Source organism: Oryctolagus cuniculus, chromosome 1 (genome assembly GCF_051225735.1).
Source record: "Oryctolagus cuniculus isolate XC-2025 breed Fujian yellow rabbit chromosome 1, ASM5122573v1, whole genome shotgun sequence".
Classification (NCBI taxonomy): Eukaryota; Metazoa; Chordata; class Mammalia; order Lagomorpha; family Leporidae; genus Oryctolagus; species Oryctolagus cuniculus.
The window spans coordinates 72,432,767-72,458,172 of record NC_142867.1 but is presented as its reverse complement, the minus strand read 5'-3'; the positions used below and the strand labels follow the sequence as shown (position 1 = coordinate 72,458,172).

Below are 25,406 nucleotides of genomic sequence, written 5' to 3'. Positions count from 1 at the left end.
ACTTCCAAATAGTCTCTTTGTATCAGGTGCATGTAGTGTCTGGGTTGTAAAATTTGGTTCAGGTAACTTCTTTCCTGTAACCATTTATATCCTGCTCCCCTGCTAATTTAATAAGCTGTGTCTTTTCTTTCTTTCTCTGTCCTGTGGTATCAGCACATCTGAGTTGCTAGATACACAGGACTGACAAGAGCAAGATGAAGGAAGAAGTGGAGAAAATGTTGACAAACAGATATTAATTGATTTTCCACACTCAAAACAAATCAGGGTAGCACCTGAATTAGTAAAAAAAAATCACATAGTACCTATGTTCGATATTTTATAATGACTAGGCTGAGCAATCACAAAATCAATTTATTTTCTGTGCATCCCAGGTGATGCAATATGACAAGGTAATAATTTATTGATCTCTGGATTAAAGGTGTTCAAAATGCTTGCATGATAATAGAAGCTTTTGGAGCCACAAAATATTATGCCTGAAATTTTACTAGCCTTGTTCTGTTCTCTTGGCTCTAGAGTTTGTTGCATAGATGGCAATGAAATGCTCATTTTTTAATGAAATTCCCTGGCTATAGTAATTTACTAGGACAAGACCATGACTTTGCCACTGCCACATATCCATGATCTAACTAAAGAGATTAAGAACGTAGCATTTTCTAACTTTAAATTTGGAAAAAGATAGGGTGAGAAGTATCAGTAGATTTTATACACAACATATGGACCATTTTTACTCATGAAAAGTCAGGAGTCATAACTGCCTTGCAGTTACTACAAAATGCCAGAGAAAGGCTTATGTCAACACTGCAGCAGTTACCATCATAGAGCTTTATTTACTAGCCAATTCACTGCTACTGGTAGAAATCCTTGAATACTGGGTCCATTAGTTTGAGTTCAAATACATAAGGAGAAATGCAGCCTCTTTTTACCTCTTTCCAAGAACAATTTTCTGTCACCAAATAGCCCAAAAAGCCTTTTCTTTGCCCTACCCCCTAAGAAAATAAATTTTCAGCCTTGCCTGGGGCCCAATCCACCAAAACCACGAGCACCTTTGCAAATAGGGCTTTGGCTCTGACTTCCAATACTTCAGTTCTGGAGTTTTCAGACAACATTTCTGCTGAGTGTTGTCTTCAGAGTGGACCATGGACATAACAAACTGCAATTTCCCATAATGGCTGATGATCATCTATGCTGCCCTGAATGAAACTTCTTGTATCTGCCCTCTCTCGGTTGGTGATGAATAGAACTGATCAACTCAAAAACCTTAGGGAATCTCTTGACTCTTTTTCTTATTCATTGTCCTTCTCATGCATTCAATTATATGCATAGTTCTGCTTATTTTATCTCATAAATGTCTCTTGAATTTCTTTTACAACTTCACTGCTAAAATTTAGTACCCTAACTGGGTATCCAGTTAATTTAATCTCTTAATTTGAATACTGTAATAAATGCTGAATTGCTCTCCTGTACATGGACGTAAGAAGGACTTTTTCATGTTTCCCAACCCCAGAGCTGAGGTCAAATGGGATTTGTTTTTCAAAGTCAAAGAACCACTTGCAATTGAGGCCATTCACCAATTCCAGGTTTTTGAGAGATGCAAAGGAAGAAACAATTCTATTACAAAACATTGCCACTTTCTCTTATCAATTATAAGAAGAGAACAGTGGAGGGAGATGGGATACAGGAGGGAGTGTTGATCTTTTACAGGATGCAGTTACCCTCACACAAGGTTTTCTCCTACCTACATACAAAGTGAAGGGACCGACTATGAGATTAAGGATGCATATGACGACACACTGATATCACACTTCCAGGATAGGTGCCAGCTTGATGTGTGTGTTTTTGTACTTCCAAGTTGGGTACATATGTGTACAGTGGGAGTGGGGAATGAGCATATGAAATTGGAGTGACGCAGTGGGGAGAAGAGAAAGGGTATAACTGGAGCATGCTGAACTCTAGGGGGTGGGTTTCCTTTGGTTCTAGTAGACACCAAAGTGAGATCTGTGGTCTGAGGCAACCCACAAACAACAGGCTATAGTAGGGATGGCTGGAGTGGAAAATGGGAAAGAAGAGGACCCCACAAGGGATGTGGCTGTGCATTACGTAAACACTGAAAAGTCTTAAAAAATTTAAAACAGGAAATACAAATTTTTTTACTCACCACACAAAAGATAGAACTATCAGCATTATCAGAGAACCAGAGGCAGAATGTCAAGTGAGAGAGCTTTTACCTCACCAATAATTTCTTTCTTTGTCCCATTTCATTAGCTGTAAGTGGGTCGTCTTGGGTTATACATATCACTCAGGAATCCTCTCCTCTATCAGTCCTGTCATTCTCTGAATCTCATGGCCTCTCATCCAACATACACTGTCCTCTCAGCATATATCTCATAAAGGTCAAAGCAACTGATGGCACCAATGTGTCAGATTTTTTTTTTTTAATTTTTTTAACCTAGACCGATATATGGCACTAAGTGGTTACTGGTATATTTCCTGGGGTAGATTGTTAGCACAAGGATGCTTTCACCCCACAATGAGCCTAATAATCTATTAATGAAATAATCAAATGCTATATTGTTCTGAACAATAGTATAGCTTTTTCTTTATGATTGAATGTAACATCTATAGGTGATGTGAAAACAAACTATGGCTACAGAATTTTACTGGGCTCATATTTATTGTCATTGTTTTGTGAAATTGGCATTCTCAGTAAAGTGATTATTAAATTTCCTTATTTTGACTAAAATGTAGTTTTAAAATTATAACAAGTGTGACTCAAAGTACAGAAACACAATTTTCTACTTGTGCTCCACTGGACCAAATTAAGAGATCTGACTATTTTGTATGTGAAATGATGATAGAATGACTCACATAGAATATCTAAAAAAATTCTGAAAAAAAGTTTATAAATTCTCTAGCATTCTGTATGAATGACACTTATTGTAAGTATTACCTATCTAGTTCATCTGCATTTGGCTAAAATATTGTAGAAGTGTTGAAACTTATAAAATTATAACCTCGTAAAGAGCATAGAGATTGAATAGGCAACACACATATTTCAAAAAACCATAAGAAAAATCAACCCTCTTTTCAAATTAATGCAAAATTATTGAACTCTGAATTACCATCTATCAGTGTAGATGTTTCTTTAAAATTTATAATTCTCAGTGTTGAGTTTATGAGAAAGTAGGAATACATAATCTTAGAGATTAGAGTAATAAAATTGATCTCCATGTATGATCAGTTTGTGATGCAAATATTATATATTCTACTTGTAAATATTACCATTATAATTTATGACATATACAGATTTGAGGATATGGATATTTAGTGATGTTATGGCAGAGAAAGAGTAAAATTTACTCAAATTTTAAAAATAATTATTAAAGATAAGACATCTATGTGGAATAGTATACAACTAAAATTATGTTTTAGAGTAATATTTCAATGATAGTATTGTATGATCTAAGCTGAATAGAGCCTTTTATTGACTTCATGTGTTACAGCTGTGTCTCTATGGTAGAAAGAGTGTAGGGAAATTGTGAACATCTGTTATCACAGAGGAGGGCGGATTTGTTTTCAGACACTTCAACATGTTACCAGGAATAGCAGGGCCCTGGCTTTGTTGTAATTATCAACATTATCAGTGTTCTCCTCTCTGATGTAACAGTTGTTAGATAGCAGACACATCTGCTGTGTAACATAATCGTATTGGAAATGTTTTAATTCTTTTTGAAAACTACTCTTAATCTCCAGTCCTAGACCAATAAGTCCCGTATGTAGAGCCAGGGGATGAAAATATGCTTTTTTTCTTTAAAAATACATTTTTGATATTTTAATTAATATGAAATAACTGCATATGCCTCTGAATACATTATATGAGAGCATACAGCATGCACTTACCAAATCAGCAAAATAAACATATCCATTTCCCATCAGCACACCATGTTGTAACATTGTTTTCTTATACTTTTTATTTAATTTACTTACTTATTTGACAAAAGAGAGAGAGAGAGGGAGAGAGGAGCAAAGGAGCCTGGGAGCCAAGGAGTGAGAGCAAGAGCAAGAGACAGAGAATGGTCCATCTGTCAGCTTCCTCTCCAAATATTCACAATGTCTGTGATTGGGCTGGGCCAAAGCCAGGAGCCAGAAACTCAGTCCAGTTCTTGCTCATAAGTGGCTTGGATCCATTTACTTGAGCTATCATGAATGTCTCCCAGGATCTGTATTGCCAATAAGTTGGAGTCAAGAGGTAGGGCTGGGTATCTAACTTTTCTGATATGGGATATGGACATCTTATCTGGTGTCGTAATCATTAGGCTAAATTCCCGCATCTGGAACACTGACTTAATTGGAAAAAGTATTGTAAAAAATAGCTAAAATTAACAAACAAGTTTCGTTCAGCCTGTCACTTCTCTCTCGATCAGTCTATCTTTCCCTTACAGCTAATGCCCTCACATCAACTATATTGTATGCATATTAAATTACATTTTAACATAAGTGAAATATATTATATATACTGCTCTATGATTTTCTTGCATTATATCTCATGGACATCTCCCTATAGATAGATGTACATCATTTTAAAACTATAATATGAAACAATTTAATGCACTTACCACAGATTGATTTCATATAAAGAGGAAACATGTACTTAGAAAACAATATTTATGTATATAATGCTCTTAGTTTTTGTTTTTAATGATTAGCTTTATTAATATACAGTCTACTTTTTGATGATTCATTTTTAAAAGTTAACATTTACAGTTTTCCATCTTTCTTATTTTATTCCAGATCATTTAAAATTTTATGTTTAAGTATGTTTATATGCAATTCTGCAATTGTTATTGGATTTCTTAGCCTAATTATCAGTTAATTATAAGTTTTTAAGTCAAAAAAGTTTTTGTTTTTGTTGTTTTTATTTTTCAACCCTGTTAGGATTTTGCTCTTTTTTGTTTGTGTTGTAAAATTTTCTGGTGGAAAGATGCTAATGCTACTGTAGATGGAAGGCCGAAGTATGGTCGTAATTGCCATTTCAAATATCCTCTTACCTACCAAGTCAATGATATCAATGCTATGTTTAAAAGCCAATCCCATTTTCCAAATGAAGTAGTGGTTATTTCAAATAAGAGAATCAAGATCATATAAAATAGGGGAAAAGAGATAATTTTATGTGTCAAGTTCTCTCTGAAAGCCATCTTCAAGCTTTAGCTAGGAAGACTGTTCCAAAAGTACTTTACAATGGGAATTACTTTTTACTGCCTACAATCTTTATTTTCTTGTTCCCTTGAAATGACCTAAAACATATATGTTTTGGAAAAATGAAGAGTCTGGCTTTCTTGCTATAGAAACCTCAGTGTCTGTACATTGCAAAGAATAATGACATTTAGCCAACATGCTATAAATGGACTGTGGCCAGCAAGCGTCCCCAGCTATTTCATCACTTGGCTGTTGTGTGTGAATATTCAAGGCATGGCCTGGAAAGGTAAAAGCTTCTAGGATGGTGGCCTGGACTTCTCATAATTTAAAATGGGATGGATATAAGCAAACCTATTTCTCTGGGACCTTTATAGCTTAAGGGTGAGTTATTTCTGTCTATAAAAGAGAGAACCTGCTGTGTGATATTTGTAAACAGCAATTTTGTTCATAAAAACAACATAAACCTTTTATGTGCCTGATGCCCATTTCCTAACTGCTTTTTGTGGAATGTGTCTCACATACAAATGGATGCTCAGGCAGAAAAGATGTGCTGTATGCAAATACCATTTCCTGCTAGTTGCTATGATTAATCAAATAGGCCCATCTATCTAATAAAATTACACCTCATGCAAATTCATGGTGCCTGTACTGCAGCTGTCTATGGCTGCTGCTCTAGCTGCTGCTGCTGCTGCACAGCATGTATTAGCCTCTAGTGAGTGGAATTCCTGTGTGCTGTGTTTAATAGATCTGGTAAACCTAGGGACTCACTAACACTTCCTTTTGCTTTTTAGCATCTTCTCTTCAGTGGTATCCTAGGGGTCCTTCCAGAGAGCAACCAGCCTTCCCTCTCTAGTCTCGAGATTTAATCGCTTCTCTGTTCCATGTGGTGGAATTAAAGGGAGGATGGAGGTTCTTTGAGGCCCAGATCTTACCAGCATCAGATTGTAATCACTATAATGAAAATTAGTAAACCAGCAAGGTAGCAGGCTAACTGTGTACATCTGGTCTACTCATCTGTTTCTGAAGATTGGGCTTCAGATGGTGCCTACACAATTCTATGTTGGTCATAATAGTTGAAATCTACTTTTCTTTGTCTTTGGTTTTGTTGATCCATTTCTATTTTCATTTGACAAAGGCTTTCTCCTAGCAGTGTACATTAGTGGAAACAGCATAGGCTCTGGATTTCAACTCTGCCATTTGCTAGATGTGCAAGGTGCTAATAACCCTGAACTCACATGCCTCAAACTTTGCTGACAGTCTCAACTTCTCATTGTCATTTAGACCTCTGCTTTGCTCTTCTATTTTTCCCCAGGAATCTTTCCCTCATTTTCAACAATCAGATCAGCACTCCTTCCAGTATGGTCTTTTTAATTGGTGCTTCTGGTTTCTGTTGCCTTGATTATTCTGAACTGCATTAGGTTTGCCAGTTACATTTTGTCTTTCCAGTACCACGGGCAATTTAAAATCAGGACCTATATCTTTGTTATTATCTAACTCCTTGTGCCTTGCAAAATGCATAGAATATTTGGGTGATCAATGTCATTTTGTTAAATTAGTGTAATCACCATAAATATGTACCAAGGTAATCAAATAAAAGTAGTTAACCATTTTTAAATTTTGTCTCCTATATGTAATTTTAGAAAAAAAGAGTAATTTCCATATTTTAGGTTTTCCTAGAAATTTGACCCTACTTCTTCAAGAATAAGGGAAGAATCAAGAGATCTTTTCCTGGGATTGAAGATGACCCTGTCCTCTCAGAGTCCTGATAAAATGAAGAGGCACCGATTAATTTAAAGTTCATCATAAATGCCATTATTTGAACTCCCTGCCTCCTATAAGTCATCAAAAAATGTGTTGTTCTATTTTCTACATGCTGGATTCAAGAATATCGTCTGAGTCCCAGCCTTTAAAGCCATTCATGGAATCAATTTGCTTCAATTTTCCTCTTTCCCTGAGTGCTATGCACCAGTGAGGCCCAAAGAGTCCCTTTGGGAAATCTTAGCAGTAAGCATTCTCACTTTATGGGGAGGCAACCCTCTCTCCAAATGGCTGGTTACCATATCCAGCTAAGCAAAAGCTTGAAGCATGAGGGACACAGAAATAATGGCTTTAGAGCAACCTATAGAACACAAAGATACTAATTTCTAGTCCACTCTCACCCTGATAATTGAGTTCAGAGACCCATTGGGGTAAAAGGAGAAATGACAAGAAATAACTTTACCTTTCTTATTTGTATCCAATGAGAAAAATAAAATTTAATTTTTAAAAGAAATATCTTGCCACAAATACATTTCCTAGGAGCCAGTACAGTGGCGTAGCGGGTAAAGCTGCCCGCTTACAGTGCCAGGATCCCTTATGAGTGCTGGTTCAAGTCCTGGCTGTTCCACTTCCAATCCGTTTCTCTGCTATGGCCTGGGGAAGCAGTAGAAGATGGCCTAAATCCTTGGGCCCCTGCACCCACGTAGGAGACCTGGAGGAAGCTCTTTGCACCTGGCTTCACATTGGCACAGCCCCGACCATTGTGGCCAGTTGGGGAGTGAACCAGCGGATGGAAGACTTTCTCTCTTTCTCTCTCTCTCTCTCTCTCTGACTTTGCCTTTCAAATAAATAAATAAATAAATCTTTAAAAATTACATCTCCTAATCAATGAAATTGAAATTAATACCCCATACCATAAAAATACCCTGATGATGATAGTAGTTACACTCTGTTCCAATCATCTAGCACAGCACATGGCATCCTCATTGGTCATATGTGTTTGACCACTCTGCAACCAAGGTACCTTGAATTCATGTGCACCCTACCAGATGTTTGTTGTGTTAATCAAATTCCAGTTTGTACATTCAAGTCCCATGAAGTTTGACATTCCCCCATGAATCAATTTTTTTAGAAAACCTTTATTTAATAAATATAAATTTCAAAAGTACAGCTTTTGTTTTTTTTAAAGATTTATTTATTTATTTGAAAGTCAGAGTTACACAGAGAGAGGAGAAGCAAAGAGAGAGAGAGAGAGAGAGAAATCTTCCATCCGATGGTTCACTCCCCAACTGGCTGCAACGGCTGGAGCTGCGCTGATCTGAAGCCAGGAGCCAGGAGATTCTTCCAGGTCGCCTGTGTGGGTGCAGGGGCCCAAGGAGTTGGGCCATCTTCTAATGCTTTCCCAGGCCATAGCAGAGAGCTGGAACAGAAGAGGAGCAACCGGGACTAGAATTGGTGTCCATATGGGATGCCAGTGCTTCAGGCCAGGGCGTTAACCCACTGCGCCACAATGCTGGCCTCTACAGCTTTTGGATTATACCAGTTTTTTCCCACATAACCACCCTCTCACCTGCAACCATCCCATCTCCCACTCCCTCTCCCATCCCATTCTTTATCACGATTCATTTTGTTATCTTTATATACAGAAGATCAACTTAGTATATACTAAGTAAAGATTTCAACAGTTTGTTATCTATTTCTCTATGATGCCAGCGAATCACTGTTATAGCATTAATATTAGGGTATTAGTGACAATCTGGAAAGGTACCATCTACAATAGTGGTGGTCACAGCCTAGCAGGTGTTTGACAACGTTGGCCCTTACTTCACAAAGACCTGTGTTTTCAGGCCCAGTTCCTACTCTCTGGAGGTGCAGCATTTGACAACTCACTGACTTCTTTCATATTCAATTCCATTACCTTCAAGATAGTAATAGCAATAGTAGTTATCTTACAGAGCTGTAATAATGATCATATAAGGTCATGCACACAGAGTTCTTAGCACATTACCTGAACATATTTTAAAAAGTATTGTTAATAAAATTATTTTTCTGATAAAGGTAACACAATTCATTTGTACATTAGCCTTGCTCTTTTCAAGTTCACTAAAATACAATTGTGTATAAGAGGAATTTAAATATCCATCTAGTAGCTATCTGTTTGCTTTGCTCAATACGTGGGCATTGACTTCTCACCATGTGATTGGCTTGGTGCTAAGCTAAAAAGCCATCTTTTGTTTCAAGGAGTTTCTAATGGATAAAAATAAACAAACAAGTTATATTACATTAACTAATTAAGTACTTAATTTCATTAGGTCATTTAAGATGTGGATGCTGAGTATTTGCTCTCTGGCATATATGGTTGTAAGCAGGAATGAGTCCTGAGAAAACAGAGCAAGAATGCCCTTAGAACCTGAACCAATGAGGAGAGGTATCACTGAGGTTGGACTTTTCAGTTTGAGTCTTTTTTCTTAAGATTTATTTTATTTATTTGAGAGACAGAATTGAAGACAGAGAGAGGGAGAGAGAGAGTGAGAGAGAGAGAGAGAGAGAAAGAGGTCTCCCATCCCAAATGGCCACAATGACTGCAGCTGGGTCGATCCAAAGCCAGGAGCCAGGAGCCAGGAGCTTCTTCTGGGTCTCCTTCATGGGAGCCATCTTCCATGGCTTCACAGGCCATTACGGAGCTTTGCTGGAAGTGGAGCAGTGGGGATATGAACTGGTGCCCATAGGCGATGCTGGTACTGCAGTCGGAGGCTTAACCTACCATGCTATGGCACCAGAGCCTCAATCTGAGTCTTGCTAAATGAGCAAACTATAAAGAAACAGAGTGGGAAAGATGTTTTATGTGAGGGAAAAACAAGTGCAACTGTGAAGCCCAAAAGCCTGTGGTTGATACAAGTGGCTCAGAGTGGTGAGGACTGGCTAAAGGTGAGCAGAGGATGCTTGTTGAAACCAGATAATGTAAAGGCTTTTGTACAATGCCAGGGAATGTGAAATTTACGCACAAAAGAAAGCTTCTCAAAGACCTACAGTGACTTTGGAATTTGTCTGACTTCAAAGAAATATGCTCCAGCATTGTTCAAAAGTCTCATGACCGTGTCTTTTTATACTTCAGCAAGAAAAAATAAACCACCGTGGAAGTAGATATGAAGTCTTTGAAGGAGCAGCAGAGACTAAGCCTGCTAGAACTCAGGGTCGTGGAAATGTGATCAGAATTGGGGATTTTTGCCCCAACCTTTAAGAGATTATGTGTTTGTAAAATTGGTACACACTGGAATGAGATAATTTCCATATCATTATACTAAATATAATTTGACACAAATGAAGCAAAATGAAATGGTACATGCCAGACACGTATACCAGGCATTATAAATACTTTATACTTATTATATCACGTAATCCATGAACCACCCTACAGTGTTACATAATGCTATCTTCAAACAAAGTAAACAACCAGGTGATAGCACAGAAAATGAGAAATTGGCACTTGCTGAGGATGACACAGATAAGAATAAGAGCAGCCAGAAGTGAATCCAAGCCTTGTCTGGATCCAATGCCCATCCTCTTTTCCTCCACTACAAGAAAACCATGTCGCTTTGACACTAGAAATTCTTCTTATTTTAGGGAAGAAAAGTGAAACAAAAACCACTTAAGAAAAAAACAGTGTGGCAAAAAATAAGGATGCAGACATGCCTCTGGAGAAGTAGAAAATATCAGGAACTTTCATCACTCTCATTGCCACTCACTCCTGTAGCATTGGCTTGGCAGGTGCCGTTGTACAGATTTGCCAAGGGAGGATAAACATATAATGGTTATTGTTTATTTTTTAAACATTCAGAGAGAGAGAGAGAGAGAGAGAGAGAGTAAGGGTGAATGAGTTCTGCTCCTTCTCTTCCCAAATGCCTGCAATGTTTTGGGCCAAAGTTGGGAGTTGGAATCTCAGTCTAGATCGCCTATGTGGAAATCAGGAAACCAATTACTTGAGTCTTCACCAATGCCTCCCAGCATCTGTATCAGCATGAAACTGGAGTCAGGATCAGAGTCAAGCATTGCACCCAGATATTGCAAGGTGGAACACAGATTTGCTAACCAGTGTCTTAAGTGATAGACCAAATGCCTGCTCCTCAATGTTGGGTTTGAGTGAAGTTAAGTGGTGCAGTCTCAGAGTTGATTCTGAAAAATGTACAACTGAATAGAGTATTCATTAACCAGAAAAACAATATCTCCAGAGAAAGCCATTGCAACGGCTTAAAATAAAATTTCTTAAAGCTGAAGTAAGGGTTAGAAAAGGCATATTAATTAACCATCTTAACCCATTTTGTAGTGAAAGCAGGGCAAAATTAAATAATTTCACTCAAGTTTCATTTCATTTCGATCAGAACAGAGGGCTAAAAGGGGGAAATTATAGAACAGGAAGTTACACATTTTCTTGCTTTCAGAGGGCACTATTTTCCCTACATATATTTTCTCTGGTGTTCCCAGGCTTTCTGTGTCCCTTAGCTATTAAGGGACATCGTTTTTCATGTGAGAGAATCTGTCATTTTCATTTTCATCTGGCATCATTTTGGGCTCCTGCTTGACGTGGGCACTCTGCCCCACTTCTGCAAGGCAGCCTGAGTGAGGCCAGCCTGCCACTGCAGGTCATTTCTCTTGATTGCTGGCAGATTGGATTAAGCGAAAAAGCAAGAGCTACTTTAGTTAGCCTTAATTAGGGCCTGCAGTACAGATGTTCTGTTCCAGATGAGACAGTTTGATGAAAAAAGCAGCAGGAATTCATTAGAAACAAGTAAATAAAGCATTGTTAAAGATGGGTGCTCGGGAAAGGTGGCAAAACACTTGGAAAACAGATTACCTTTGTTTTCAACATGGAAAGAAACAGGCAGAAATTATTCTGAAGAATTTGTCAGCCTTATCTGCACAGTTACTAACAGCTATTTGTCACTTCTATTTTCGTTTACAGGATAAAAAATGTTGGTGTATAATTAGTGGCCTTTTTTTGCTGTTCAAAATATAACAAATCATAGAAGTGTTTAATTTGTAAATTAGGATGTCTTATACAAAAATTAAGTTACCATTTATTGAATACTTACTATGTGCCAGTGTTATAAAGTGCAGACTTTACTGTATTCCTCATGCAGTTCTTATAGATACATTGCAAGAGATTAGCATTTTATGTCATGCTACACATCAGAAAACTGAGATTTACAGAAATTGAGCATTTGGACTAATGACCCCACCTTAAAGGTGGCAGGATTCAGGTGTCAGCCTATTTCTTGCAATGTGTTTTAGTATGGTTGCAAAAAAATGTTAAAAAATAAGTTGTGTGTTCTCATTCCATAGTAATTTTACCATTTCCAAATAATTCATCCTTAAAGGGTTCTCATATCTACTACTTCTGGTAATAATTTGTCATAGGCATGGACAGGTAGGATTTAGGGCATTTGTCTACACTGGATAATTATTAAGACAAATAGTTTATCAAGTGAAACAAAGTTTCAAGAGTTTTTAATGTACTCCTGTAACATAATTGTAAACCACGTTCCACCTCTGACCCAGGTCTTTCACAAAGCCAGAACAAGTTGGAATCCTTGCTTCCATTCTCTGGCTTCATCCTCCACTTGCCCAGATTTAGAGAAGACAGCTACAGAACAATGCAGTTATGTTAGGTCCATGGAGTTATTAATCAGTAATTATAATAATGGACACAAGGCAGATTACATATGGACTGAAGTGATCTACGCATATTTCCTCTTCCCTTTTCCTTCCTTTTAGAGATCAGTGAGTTTCTTTGAATTATTTAAGTAACGGAACAGCATGGGAATTGAGGCTGTGAAACATTTTTACCTGTTATGTTTATAAAGATTTTGGATGGCAATGTGAATTGGTGAATTTTTCTTTATAATGCATTTGAGAGCGTTACATCATTAAATATTAACAAAAGCAAATACTATAATTCTAAGGGGGTTTTCCTTTTAATAATTACATATAAGAAGAATTATTCTTCTAAAGTATAGGAACGATTATTCAACACAATACTTTTATTGTGTTTTGCTTTTAGGAACAGGGAAAATCAACTCTCTATACATGATAATTCAGATTCTCCAATGTATTCCTATATCTGACTTGATGGCTGGGAATGCAGAACATAATTCATTGACTCCTTGGAAACATAAACCAGCATTCCTATATTCTCTTAGCATCTAAGATCACAAGCTCTATTTGTGCTTCCATTAAAATTTCTCAAAGGTGAGAATTCAGTCATTGATTTAGAGAATATGGAACATCCTGGAAGATATTACCCAGGGATTGGCTCATGTCTATAATAAGTTTTCTAATTTATCTATTGTATCAGATCAGCTGGCTTAAGATCATATGGAGTCATATGAATCCAATGAGAATGATCCAGTTGCCACACTTTGTTCACTGCAAAATGAATTCCATGGTCAAGAGTAATATTGTGCCCATGTGAGAGACCCAGAAGAGGCTCCTGGCTCTTGGATTCAGTCTGGCCCTGCTCCAGCTATTGCAGCCATTTGGGAAGAGAATCAGCAAATGGAAGAATATCTCTTCCTCTCTCTGTCTGCAACACAACCTATTTAACTACATTAAATCTCATAGAACATAGTAACACTGTGTGCAATAGTCTGAAGAGCGATTGGCATTGTCTTAGTCAGTAGATGATTATTTAAAACAGCTGCCGCTAGGGAAGTTAAATTTGTATTCAACATAGCTGTCTTCCAATGAGAATAATGTATTTCCTCTTTCCTTTTGGTCTTATCCAATCATCTTGCCACCAGCTAGCTGATTCTCAGAGCATGATGACAGATGGAGGATGGGTGCTCAGTTTTGGTCTTTGATGTTGACTATTCAACAAGAGGTATCTATTAAAGATCAGCATTGGTGACTGGAAGTTCATTTTACTGAGACCATACAAAACCTCTATTTTTCTGCCATGACCACTTTTGGTCATTAACCTATGGGGAAAACATTTGGAATAGCTGGATAAAGAATATGACACATTATTTCAGGTCTACTGTCCACCTAGTTATCAAGAACATTCACCCTAGACTTTCCCTTGTTGAACATTCATATGAGAAATATGTATTTTTGTATTCTAGATCCATTCAGAGAAATCTGTCCACATCCATGTTCTTCCTTAACACCGATCTTCTAACTATGTCCCTTTGTAAGGCTCCAGAGCATTGAGCCAAACCACTAGCTGCTGCTCATGTTTCAGTGAATGTATGTACCTCTAGCAAAATGAAAAATCCGGATGCTACTGGAATTTGTGTTCACTGGAAGAAGTTTTGTTCACCACTATCTTTCAGAGCTTCCCAGAATGGGTTTATTATTTGGCTACAGAGCAATAATAGTATAGCCTTATGCTTTCAGGTAGTGACATCATATTTTTTCTCAAAACCATTTGTAAACCTGGCTTGCCTTATTTTTATCCCTTAACCAACTGACCACAGAGAACTCCTCATGAAGTCATAGATACATAACGGTCAGGCAAGAGGAGGTAACAAAACAGGAGAACAGGACATGTGCATCTGTGCCACTTGCTCCTATAATTCATATGCACATTTAGAATGTGCTAAATCCCAGTCTTCTTCATGAAAATTGCATTTGATGACAGAATGCTTTATATTCCCAATTTATGGATTGATGTATCAGATAATTCACATTTCATGATAGTCGACTCAGATTATGTGGTAACATAGAGGGTCATTAGCAAACATTGAGGCTATGTGAAGTTCCAGTCCCAGTAGGGGTACTGGTAATAAAAGTATATTGGTTATCTGCAAAGGGTGGGATAACTTTGCTCCAGATTCTAAGGATATATGCATGCTTGGGGCTGGGAAAATGATTTATGTAGTATTCCTATCTTCTATGAACACTACAAGCACCACTGGATCTGCTGGTCATATAGCCCAAGTAGCAGAAGATCTTGCACAGCAACCTGGAGCTTAGCAGAGTTTTCTTGTTCTGGGACCCACCCAAAACTAATAGGATATCTATTTTTATTACTTTTGTGTTATTCAGTAAATGAATCAAAGCAGCTTGTATGATTTTATATTGCCTGCAAAGTCAAAAGAAATACATTAGGCATTATGCTGTTTTCTTAATGGCAGGAGGTTCAAGTGCCACAGTTCTTCTTTTACCTAAGAACCTGTCCCTGCCATGAGACCTCTGGACTCCTAGAAATATTACCTAGCTGTCAGGTTATTGATTTTTTGTGGGTTTTTCCCTCACTCTCTGGCATACATGCTTTAATTATGTATGTGTAGTAATAACAATGTTCTGTTCTCTAAATCTAATCATAATGATATCATCTATATAATAAAAGAACATGTTATTCTATGCATTGGAGAAATTATCAAGATCCCTGGGGACTAGATTATGGAACAGGATGGTGAGTAGATGCAGTCCTGGAGAAGAACAGTGAAAATGTCTGAGGGTACAAAATTCTGGAAAAAATGGAATGAAAATATGAGGTTATTATGACTAAAAAAATTAAACCCAAGCAAAGCTTTTTTTTTCTTTTTTCAAAGCATACATTTCCATAAATTTTTTAATTATCCCTGCATTTCTGGTCTTTCCACCTGGACGCAAACTACTTTTGATGATATTCAATAATGAATACAGAGAGGAAGAAATCATACAAGGAAGAATGTAAAAATCAGAATCTGAATATTAGGTGGAATAGGTTGCCTTGATTTGCTCAAACAATGAAATCGCACTGGAAAAAAAGCAAATGAGGACTGCAGTTGGAGTCATCATGAGGTCAATTTTGTGATAAGCCACTGTTGTACTCTAAGGTCCTTCTTTCTTCTCCACCAGCCACAAAGATGTGTTGAAATGTTGAAATAGGATGGAAGAGGAATTGCAACACCTGCATCTCTCAAGGTTCCCGTGCTGGCTCACTGATTTAGTTCTTTCATCCAAAACTAGGATGTTGCTTTTGATTTACTGTTTTGAAGTTAGAGGAAGTTCTAGATTCTCCTTTTGCCTGCCTCTATCTTAAGAAATCTCATTTTACAGATCAGATAATGAATGGGGAAATTATCTGTTGAATAAGTCTATCTCAACTTAAATTTCCAGATCTGGGGGAATTTCAAGCTTTTAGTTAATTTTCTTCCAAGTTCTCCAAAGCATTTGGAGGCAATAATTCACACAGTAAAATACTTCTTTTTAAAGATTTATTTATTTACTTGAAAGTCAGAGTTACACAGAGAGAGAAGGAGAGAGACAGAGACAGAGTCTTCCATCCGCTGATTCACTCCCCAGTAGGCTGTAACGGCCTGAGCTGCGCCAATCCTAAGCCAGGAGCCAGGAGCCTCCGCTGGGTTTCCCACGCAGGTGCAGGTGCCCAGGGTCCCAAGGACTTGGACCATCTTCTACTGCTTTCCTAGGCCCTAGCAGAGAGCTGGATCGGATGTGGAGCAGCCGGGATTCGAACTGGTGCCCATATGGAATGCCGGCACTGAAGGCGGCGGCTTTACCTGCTATGCCACAGTGCCAGCCCCTAAAATATTTTTTTGAAAAGATTTATTTATTTAGTTATTTGGAAGTCAGAGTTACATAGAGAGGAGAGAGGAGAGAGAGAGAGAGAGGTTTTCTATTTGCTGGTTCACTCCCTGATTGGCCGCAATGGCTGGAGCTATGCCGATCCAGAGACAGGAGCTTCCTCCGTGTCTCCCATGCAGGTGCAGAGGCCCAAGCACTTGAGCCATCTTCCACTTCTTTCCCAGGCCATAGCAGAGAGCTGGATAGGAAGTGGAGCAGCCAGGACTCAAACTGGTGCCCATATGGGATGCCAGCACCATAGGAGGCAGGTGGCTCTCCCTGCTATGTCATAGCGCTAGCCCCAGTAAAATACTTTTAATAAAATGTTTATGGCAACAATTACTTAGTCATACAAATATTCAGGGCACATAATCTTTAGTACGATTAATTTATTACTGAAGAATATCAGGTATTTTTTAAAAATAACTCTTTTGTCACTAGTATTAGTATCTAGGATTAGCATTTGGTGTCCTACTTACTGCTGTAAAGGATATTGATGTCTTTAATCAGATCAGAGAAATGACTTCAGAAAACATAAAACAAATTCAGAGAACACATCATTAAAGATCTGTTTTTCTGAAATTACTTACAGTAACAAATTATATATCATTGAAGGTTAAATTACAAAAGCAGAATTACGAAAATGCTTTTGGCTTTATGGGTGAACGGTTAGATGGATTTTTTGTGCATATATATAAATATATATATATGGATATACATTCACCAATATCTATATCCATGTATGTATACTTACCGTGGATACTTATCTACACGTGTACACATGCATGTATATACAAATATAAGGATTTATTATAGGGATTTAACACTGTGCACTTGTGAAAGCTGGTTACACAACTCATGCAAAGTCGTGGCTAGTGTTGAGACTTAAAGTCAGTAAGGAAGGCAATGGAACATAGAATATGCACATGAAGTGCCAGTAGTTAGAACCACTGGGAATGTCAAGGTTGAACTGGACCCTCTGAATATCTCACTGTTTCCTAAGTTCTAATATTGAGGATATTCTTCAAAAGAAGCTGGCTGGTAACTTTTATCACAGCAAAAATAATATAAAAATAAATAAATAAATAAATGCACCCGGCTGATGAGAACATGGTACTGAAGGAGGAAATTCAGCAGAAAATTGAGATTCTGTAGGCGCAACTGTTGGCTCACAACACTAAAGTGAGCCTGCTGAGTTACAGGTCCTACAGGTCCCAGGTGTGTCAGGTGCACCAGGATCCTGGGCTCTGCGCTGACCTGTTAAGATGTCTGCTGCTTCACTGCTGTATTCTCATCCTTATACAAAGTATTTGACTAACCTAAGCAGGAATCATACATAGAAGGGAATTCTGGAAATGCAGTTCTGATTTAGATAAGTTGACACACTACAAATCCTCTACATCATTGCCAAAATCAATTTTAAAGCCATTTAAAATATCAGTATATTGTATTCCAAAGATCCTAATTCAATGAAGGACCTGGAAAGCTGTGCTTTTACAAACATCCCTACAGGCCCTGATGCCAAGCCAGGTTTAATATTCACTGCCAGAGATGGGGCCTTCCTTGAATATCCATAGCAGAATAAAGTGGGAATTGTTTTGTTCTAACTACTTAGCACTTTGCCTTGGCATATAAACACTTTATGAGTAAGAAAATACATAAATATATAATTACCATTAACTATTTTTCAATGCACAGACATTTTACTTTAAAGCAGTTAATGTCCTTGACGACTTCTCTGTACAGAACATTAGGACATTTTAGGCAATCAATGGCTTTGATAAAAGAAAAATAAAAAGACTGGGGATGGCATTTGTCACAGCAGTGAAGACACTATTTGGGATGCTCACATCATGTATCGAAGTACCTCGGTTTCATTCCCACTTCTGCTTTCCATCCTGCTTCCTATTAAATGTGCATCCTGGGAGGCAGCAGATGATGACCCAGGTAATTGGGATGCTGCCACCTACAGAGGACTCCTCACTTGTGTTCCTGGTTCCTGGTATCAGTATGGACCAGTCTTGACTATTGCAGGTATTTGGTGAGTGGACCAGTGGATGAAAATGCTCTCTGTCTCCATCTGTGAATCTGTCTGTCTTTCCATCTTCCTGCCTCTAAAATCAATAAAATTCTCGCCAATAGAATGCAACAACACATCAGAAAGATCATCCACCCAGACCAAGTGGGATTTATCCCTGGTATGCAGGGATGGTTTAATGTGCGCAAGACAATCAATGTGATACACCACATTAACAGACTGCAGAAGAAAAACCATATGATTATCTCAATAGACGCTGAGAAAGCATTTGATAAAATACAACACCCGTTCATGATGAAAACTCTAAGCAAACTGGGTTTGGAAGGAACATTCCTCAATACAATCAAAGCAATCTATGAAAAACCCACAGCCAACATCCTATTGAATGGGGAAAAGTTGGAAGCATTTCCACTGAGATCTGGGACCAGACAGGGATGTCCACTCTCACCACTGCTATTCAATATAGTTCTGGAGGTTCTAGCCAGAGCTATTAGGCAAGAAAAAGAAATTAAAGGGATACAAATTGGGAAGGAAGAACTCAAACTATCCCTCTTTGCAGATGACATGATTCTTTATTTAGGGGACCCAAAGAACTCTACTAAAAGACTATTGGAACTCATAGAAGAGTTTGGCAAAGTAGCAGGGTATAAAATCAATGCACAAAAATCAACAGTCTTTGTATACACAGACAATGCCCTTGCTGAGGAAGAACTTCTAAGATCAATCCCATTCACAATAGCTACAAAAACAATCAAATACCTTGGAATAAACTTAACCAAGGACGTTAAAATCTCTACGATGAAAATTACAAAACCTTAAGGAAAGAAATAGAAGAGGATACCAAGAAATGGAAAAATCTTCCATGCTCATGGATTGGAAGATTCAATATCATCAAAATGTCCATTCTCCCAAAAGCAATTTATAGATTCAATGCAATACCTATCAAGATACCGAAGACCTTCTTCTCAAATCTGGAAAAAATGGTGCTGAAATTCATATGGAGGCACAAGAGACCTCGAATAGCTAAAGCAATCTTGTACAACAAAAACAAAGCCGGAGGCATCACAATACCAGATTTCAGGACATACTACAGGGCAGTTGTAATCAAAACAGCATGGTACTGGTACAGAAACAGATGGATAGACCAAGGGAACAGAATTGAAACACCAGAAATCAACCCAAACATCTACAGCCAACTTATATTTGATCAAGGATCTAAAGCTAATTCCTGGAGCAAGGACAGTCTATTCAATAAATGGTGCTGGGAAAATTGGATTTCCACGTGCAGAATCATGAAGCAAGACCCCTACCTTTCACCTTACACAAAACTCCACTCAACATGGATTAAAGACCTAAATCTACGACCTGACACCATCAAGTTACTAGAGAACATTGGAGAAACCCTTCAAGATATTGGCACAGGCAAAGAATTTCTGGAAAAGACCCGGGAGGCACAGGCAGTCAAAGCCAAAATCAACTATTGGGATTGCATCAAATTGAGAAGTTTCTGTACTGCAAAAGAAACAGTCAGGAGAGTGAAGAGACAACCGACAGAATGGGAAAAAATATTTGCAAACTATGCAACAGATAAAGGGTTAAAAACCAGAATCTACAAAGAGATCAAGAAACTCCACAAAAACAAAACCAACAACCCACTTAAGAGATGGGCCAAGGACCTCAATAGACATCTTTCAAAAGTGGAAATCCAAATGGCCAACAGGCACATGAAAAAGTGTTCAAGGTCATTAGCAATCAGGGAAATGCAAATCAAAACCACAATGAGGTTTCACCTCACCCCAGTTAGAATGGCTCACATTCAGAAATCTACCAACAACAGATGCTGGCAAGGATGTGGGGAAAAAGGAACACTAACCCACTGTTGGTGGGAATGCAAACTGGTCAAGCCACTATGGAAGTCAGTCTGGAGATTCCTCAGAAACCTGAAGATAACCCTACCGTTTGACCCAGCCATCCCACTCCTTGGAATTTACCTAAAGGAATTTAAATTGGCAAACAAAAAAGCGGTCTGCACCCTAATGTTTATTGCAGCTCAATTCACAATAGCTAAGACCTGGAACCAACCTAAATGCCCATCAACGGTAGACTGGATAAAGAAATTATGGGATATGTACTCTTAGAATACTATAAAGCAGTAAGAAATAACGAAATCCAGTCATTTGCAACAAAATGGAGGAATCTGGAACACATCATGCTGAGTGAAATAAGCCAATCCCAAAGGGACAAATACCATATGTTCTCCCTGATCGGTGACAACTGACTGAACACCAAAAAGGAAACCTGTTGAAGTGAAATGGACACTATGGGAAATGGTGACTTGATCAGCATAGCCCTGACTGTTAATGAACAACTTAATACATTATCCCTCTTAGTAGTTTTTTTGTCTGTTCTACTTAATATGACTGGTTTAATTCTGTAATTATCACACAGTTATTCTTAAGTGTTGAAAATTAACGGGAATGTGATCCCTGTTAAACATAAGAGTGGGAATAAGAGAGGGAAGAGATGTATAATTTGGGACATGCTCAAGCTGACTTGCCCCAAATGGTAGAGTTAGAAACATACCAGGGGATTCCAATTCAATCCCATCAAGGTGGCATGTACCAATGCCATCTCACTATTCCAAGTGATCAATTTCAGTTCACAATTGATCATAATGAAAGGACTAAGAGTCAAAGGGAGCACATAAACAAGTCTAGTACCTGCTAACACTAACCGATAGAATAAATAAAGGGGAGAGTGATCCAACATGGGAAGTGAGATACTCAGCAGACTCATAGAATGGCAGATGTCCTAAATAGCACTCTGGCCTCAGAATCAGCCCTAAAGGCATTCGGATCTGGCTGAAAAGCCCATGAGAGTATTTCAGGCATGGAAAGCCAAGACACTCTGGCAAAAGATCTCTGTGAGTGAGATCCCAGTGGAAAGAACAGGTCTTCAAAGAAGGAGGTACCTTTCTCTGAAGGGAGGAGAGAACCTCCACTTTGACTATGACCTTGTCTAAACAAGATAAGAGTCGGAGAACTCAGAGGGCTTCCATAGCCTTGGAAACTCATGACTGGAGCATAGGGAGATTACTGATGCCATAGACAGGAGTGTCAATTGGTAAAGTCAACAACAGGAGTCACTGTGCACTTGCTCCTCATGTAGGATCTCTGTCCTTAATGTGCTGTGCATTGAGATTTAATGCTATAACGAGTACTCAAACAATATATTTCACTTTGTGTTTCTATGGGGGTGCAAACTGTTGAAATCTTTACTTAATGCATACTAAACTGATCTTCTGTAAAAAAAAAAAAAAAAAGAAAAAAAGAAATTATCAATTCCCAACTTGACTCTCACTGGGATTAAACATGACAATAGGTCTGATCTGATTTCATCATCATTTAAAAAAAATCATCTATTATTTTTCACTTTGTGTTTCTGTGTGGGAGCAAACTGTTGAAATACTTACTTAATGTATACTAAGCTGATCTTCTGTATGTTAAGATAATCGAAAATGAATCTTGATGTGAATGGAAGGGGAGAGGGAGTGGGAAAGGGGAGGGTTGTGGGTGGGAGGGACGGTATGTGGGGGAAGCCATTGTAATCCATAAGTCGTACTTTGGAAATTTATATTCATTAAATAAAAGTTAAAAAAAAGAAAATATTAGGATAATTTTGGGCAGATAGTATAATAAAAGGTTGAGGGGTTGGTAAGAAAGCAGAAGACACATTCCATGTTTTAACATAGAAATCAATTGTTGGATGAATTAATTTGAACTATATGAAGTCACTTGATGGTCAAAGTGATCCAATTTGCCAATTTTACATGGTTTGAAATAATACAAAAATAATACATGTCCTTTTGGATTGCAATGAAAGTGATGGATGAATGGATGATGGTAAGTATGGAGACTTTCTCACACAAAGGTCTCTGACTATCCTGTGTGTGCATGCTCTGAAGGGCAGTGGAGTGATGGACATAGCACACACTTCAGAGTTAGAGATTTGAATCCTGAACATGTTATTCACCTTAGTCAAATCACTGATACCTCATTAAGTCAGCTTATTGACTTACAAAATGGGAATCATAATACCAGTCCCACACTTAGTGAAGATTATTAGACAACCACATGTAAAATTTCTAGAGCATAAAAAAAAGTCTTCAGAAAATGTTAGCCAGAGTCCCATAGACAAACTTGGCATTGGAAAGGGTTTTGACAGACACCTTGAAGAAATCTCCAGGAAAGCCTCTGCCATGCCTCCTCTTGCTCACCCCTTTCCTCCCTACCCCCACCCCCAGCACTGATGCATCCTCCCAACGGGCTCTCTCCTCACAGCTGTTTAGGGATTTCAAGTGCCAGGGAGCATGGCTGCTCACATATGTTTGAATTACATCCTTTCTATTAAAGCTTCTTGCTAGAAAATTAACAAGTCTGACTTCTTTAAGTTTCCAAGCATGTTGCATTTGGAATTAACTGCTGCGAAATGTCCATGGATAGCTGTTGATCATTTCTTTGGCACTATCATTATTTATGCAATTATTTATAGTACACAGATGAACAATTCATTTTCTGTAGCAATTGTAGAAATAGCTCGTGAAGATGAATAAGAACCCCTTGGGATTTTCCTAACATTTTTCTTTCCAAGTTGGGCAATTATGTACTACAAATGGGATTATTGTTTGGGGAAGAGACAGATGCCTGTACCCTCAGTGCAATACAATCTAGAAAGTTTAGCTTTTTTTTTTATCATATTACTTCACAGTTAATAAGCTTCTATATATGCATACTGTGTTTGCTACTACATAATGCTTGCATTTGAAAGTCTAAAGGAGGCTTTCTCATTCTGTTCTCTTGAATCTAAAAGGCCCACAAAAATATGGTGTTGACTCAAATCTACTTACCAATAATAATGACGTTAGCAGTTACTGAGAATACCGTCTGGATCAGACAGATTTCACACTACTGTTTTTCTTAACGTTTATGTATTATTCATTTTCATCTACTTGACAAAGCAGAGTGATGCACACACACACACACACACACACACAGCAGCAGCAGCATGATGGAGGTTGGAGAGAGAGAGAGAGAGAGAGAGAGAGAGAGAGAGAAAGAGAGAAAGAGATTTTTCCAAATGCCTGCAGCAATTAGGGCTGGACCAGTTTGAAGCCTGGAGCCTAGAACTCCATCTGGGTATCCCACATGGGTGACAAGGTGCTCAAGCACTTGAACCATGATCTGGTGCCTACCAGGCTGAATCAGCAGAAATCTGGATTAGAAGTGAAATAGCGGGGGCCTGAGCGGTGGTGTAGTGGGCTAAGTCACTGCCTGTGGCACCAGCATCCCATATGGGTACTAGTTTGAGTCCTGGCTGCTCCTCTTCTGATGCAGCTCTCTGCTATGGCCTGGGAATATTGTGGAGGATGGCCCAAGTTCTCGGGCCTCTGCACCCACGTGGGAGACCCAGATGAGGCTCCTGGCTCCTGGCTTCGAATCAGCCCACCTCTGGCTATTGCAGCTATTTGGGGAGTGAACCATCATATGGAAGACCTTTTTTTTCTGTCCCTCTCTCTGTAACTCTATCTCTCAAATGAATAAATAATATATTAAAAAAATAGAAGTGAAGTAGCCAGAACTCAAACTGGCACTCATATATAGAATTCATGCATCCCAAGCTTTGGTTTAACCCAGTGTTATACACCCCTTTATACAACCTTTTATGTATTTTCTTTCGCACTCTCACAGTAGCACTACAAGGCAACCAGTCAGGATTGGAATTGCCAGGCTATTGAGCTTACTTATTTGCAAATGGAAAGAAAATAAAGAAAAGGGGATGAGCACTAGTGTGGTCACACCACAAGAAGACATGCACTGTCTTAGATGTGTTTACTATAGAGGAGAGAACATCTACTGTCCCTGGATGCATGGTGAAGTAAGATGAGCATTTCCAAGTATTTCCAGGGAATATCATCTATTATGCTAATAAAAACATGGCTTGTGGATATTTCAATTTCTGACCACTAATGAATGCTAGGATCCATTCCATATTTGCTGGAAAAACATGAACTAGCAGGACAGGAGGCAGGGGAACACTACATCCAAAGGACTGTGAAACGTTCCAGGAGGATAAGTCTTTCCAGCAAAAAATGATGTTTTACAATTGGACAATTTAGTGTGTACTTCTCGGAGAAACCATATCACAAACTAAAGTTCTGAGTGTCTAGTTACAAGGCTGCCAGTCACTGTGATCAACTAATAGGGAAGGTATAACGGAGCAATACCACACTCCTAATGGACCTCAAATCTGCTTCATTTCAGCATGTCACTTGCAGGGTGGCAGGTATCTTTTTATTACAATGAGCATGGGGACTGAGTAAGGCTTAATCCAAACCCTGGCTTGTGTATAAAGAGCATGAAATCAAATCATATGATTCACTTCAAGAAAGAAATACATGAAACCAGAATGTCTCCCTTTAAAAGATACCTTACTTTAGTAAAAGAAAATTAAGCAATGGCTTAGAAATTTATGCATCGCAATTAAATGAACCAAGTTACCTCTAAAATATTTTAAATAGCTGGAGTATCATTATGTCACTGATCACATTTTGTTAAGATCTAAAATCACAAGGCAAATTTAATTTGCTAATGCTTTCTGTCAAAATTCATCAGTTGATTTCTTGAAAACCAAAGAACACAAAAGATAACATACTTTCAAATATGTATATGTATCTCTTTTATTTGCTTTAAAATATAACTTATAAACCATTTTGTGAAATATTTATGTTTATAAAATGTATTTTATTGTAGAAAACAATAATGGAAGGCTAACAGGACACAATGATAGTTCA

At 38.1% G+C, this 25,406-nt stretch overlaps 1 long non-coding RNA gene across 1 annotated transcript in view; it reads right to left on the bottom strand.

Moving 5' to 3' along the window:
• Window positions 1-8,170: 8,170 nt before the first annotated feature.
• Window positions 8,171-25,406, bottom strand: part of LOC149128464 (uncharacterized) — a 34,037-nt gene continuing 16,801 nt past the window's right edge. The window contains exon 4 of the long non-coding RNA XR_016212997.1: window positions 8,171-8,371. This is a non-coding gene — a long non-coding RNA (uncharacterized LOC149128464). The remainder of the gene's footprint in view (window positions 8,372-25,406) is intronic.